Source organism: Cucumis melo, chromosome 8 (assembly GCF_025177605.1).
Source record: "Cucumis melo cultivar AY chromosome 8, USDA_Cmelo_AY_1.0, whole genome shotgun sequence".
Taxonomy (NCBI): Eukaryota; Viridiplantae; Streptophyta; class Magnoliopsida; order Cucurbitales; family Cucurbitaceae; genus Cucumis; species Cucumis melo.
Genome location: NC_066864.1, coordinates 15,506,102 through 15,509,059, shown reverse-complemented (window position 1 = coordinate 15,509,059; position 2,958 = coordinate 15,506,102). Strand labels below are relative to the sequence as shown.

Below are 2,958 nucleotides of genomic sequence, written 5' to 3'. Positions count from 1 at the left end.
GATAATATAATTATTTAAAGGTATATTTAAGTGATGTGATGATAAAATAATTATATTATAAAGATAATGTAATTATTTAGAGTAATTATATAATGTGAATAATATAATTAGGTTAAGATAATTATTTTTTTGAAAGATAAAGGTGATTGAATTGGAGAGAGAGGAAATTTTAAATTTAAAGAGAAGATTTTGTGGGTTTTAAATGAGGAGAGAGAGGGTGAAGATTTTTGGGAAAGAGAAAAAGGAAAATTAAAAATAAAAGGAGTTATTTTTATTAACTAGGGCATTGAGATGTGTGGAACTATTCATCTTCCTCATAAACCCTAATCTCAACCCCAAATCAACCGCCATTCGACCAGTCCATCGACCGCCACAAGGAGCACCGAGCTGACAGCCATCCCTTCAGCCACAACCTCCTTTGCGTTGATCCTCTCGTGTGCTGACCCGAACGTGCATCGTCCACCGAAGCCCAACCTGTCTTCGTCTCCTTCCGTCTCTGTCTCCGTCTCAGTCCCCGAGTAGTTTCCTTCGTCGTCAGTCGTCACAGCTTGTTGTCATCCGTTGCTTCCTCGTCAGCCGTCGTAGCTGGTTGCCTCCCACCGCATCGGTCCGTCAGCAAGCAACCCCCAATCGTTCGAGCTGTGCTTGTGAGTGTGAGCCGCGCCCCCAGCTGATTGAGCCGTCTTCACGCGCCTTAGCCAAACCCCAGCATTCGAGTCGCGCGCACAAGCCAACCCTAGTGTCTGAGCTGTGCGTGAGCCACCCTTGTTTCCATCCCGTACCCGAGCCGTTTTCTGCCTCTAGCTGAGCCAAGCGCCTTTGACTAAGCCATTTGAGCCACCTAGTCTACTTTTGGTCCTTTTCACCTATATTTTTGGTAAGTTTGTTTGGGTTTTGGTTAATTCCTAACAAAGATCAATTTGTGGACCCTAAATAATTTAATTATGGAGTTAATTGAATTATTTTTCATGATAGATCAATTGGGAGTTGTACAGTAGAATTTTTCCTAAATCAAGAATAAAGTTGAGTTCATCTTCAACTTTGGTAAGTGGAAATAATTGGAATTTGGTCCCTCAACGACTGTTAATTGATTTATTAATTTTTAGTTATTGGGTTCACCTGTGTTTAGGACTTGACTGTTGGGAAGCTCGACTGTGACTGTTAAGATAATTTGGGTTGAGCTAATCTCTAGGTAAGAGATTCTCCTACTAGACCTTCAAACTAAATTTAAGAGACCGCATGTACTTACAGTTATGCATCATTGGTAGTTAAAATGTATATATGAATGCTATTAATACTGACTGTCATTATATGGGTGTTTGGTGATGATAACTGTTACCATGTTTATTACTGTTAGTATATTGATGAGAACGACTGTGTTATGTCCTTGATGACAATGTTTGATTTAAAATGACATGATCGATACTTATGTCATGCTTATGATAATGTATGTTATGTTACATGCTATGGTTAGGTTGTGTTGTTAACTTTAGCTATTAGAGTCATACCCACATGGGTGTCCTTCGGAATCACCACCTTTTATGACTGTGTAGTCCGACGGGATCACCAGTCCAATATGACATAGACATAGCATGATTATGAGTGACTCGATGAGGTCACTCACAGCCCGATTGTCTTAGTGTTTCCTTCGGGTACACTATATAAAGACCAGTTGTCCTAGGTGTCCCTTTCAGTTCACTGAAGACCAGATATGTTCCTACGGGATCACAGATTGCACGTGTTCGAGAACGTACCAGTTTAAGGGTATCACTTTACAGGACTCTAATAGGAAGTTAACAAGCACCTAACGGGATTAGTAGTAGGTCCCTTACTGAGTATAATTTTATACTCACTCTTTCTTATTTAAACTTTTTTTCAGGCAGAGGTAGAGGTAAGGGCAGAGGGAAGCTGACGAAATGACAAGAATAGACCGTGGCGAGCCATAGGGATCTTTTTGCTTCCGCCTTACATCATTGATCAGATACACATTTTATTTTATTTTATTTATTTGTCTCTTTAAAACTAGATAGGACCCAAGTTAGGATTTTATTTAAAAATTTTCTTTACATACGTTTGTTTGTGCTTTAATGAGTATTTGAGGTTTTGTTTTATTTTCTATTTTTAAATTTAAGAAATTTTACTTATCTTTTAATTAGTAATGATTTTGGCTTAGTATAAGGAGTTAGGTCGTTACAGAATTTACAAATACAATATATTCGAGATATTTGATATTTTGTTTGATTTTTTAATCTCAACAAATACGCTGTATTTGTATATGGGTAATTTCCCTTCGTGGAGGGGTAAATTAAGGTAAAAAAATTTGGAAAAATTCATCTAGCAGGTAATTTTTCCATATATCAAAATAAGTTTGGAATTTACTATTTTTCTTTTTCCTATCCAGAATTTTGCTATTTTTACGATTTTCTCTTTCTTTTTTCTTTCCATTTTAATATTTCCAATCTTTTCCTAATAAAAATATGGGGAATTCATGAAAATGACAAATATAAGAATAGAAAATAGAAAAATAGCAAACTGTTATTTTTTTATTTATGGCAAAATTAACTGCCTTAAATATTTTTCTACTTTTTTGAGCCAAAATTACCCCTCCACGGATGAGAACTGTCCAGATACAAATACAGTGTATTTCATGAGATCGAAAAATCAAATAAAATATCACATATCCGATTACGGTGTATTTGTAAACACACCCACTTATGATAATTATTAACTAAATCAAAAAATTATTATATTCTTTTGGAGATCCCTAAACATATTCAATTGGTTTCAATATCCCCTAATTATTCTGATTTTTACCTTCAAATTAATGAAAAATAACTTCAAATATTTAATTTTTTAATGCAATAATTATAGATTCAAACTAATATAGATTCAAAACTATATAATGCAATAATTATTTATTATCATAAAAAAATAAGAAATTAATGAAAAAGATATTCA

General features: G+C 34.8%; 1 long non-coding RNA gene across 1 annotated transcript; it reads left to right on the top strand.

The window, feature by feature from the left end:
• The first annotated feature begins 246 nt into the window (after nt 1-246).
• LOC103499541 (uncharacterized) lies at nt 247-2,375 on the top strand. Its single transcript, XR_539857.3, has 4 exons — nt 247-877; nt 976-1,044; nt 1,130-1,192; nt 1,880-2,375. It is a non-coding gene; the product is annotated as an uncharacterized LOC103499541 (long non-coding RNA).
• Nucleotides 2,376-2,958: the final 583 nt, after the last annotated feature.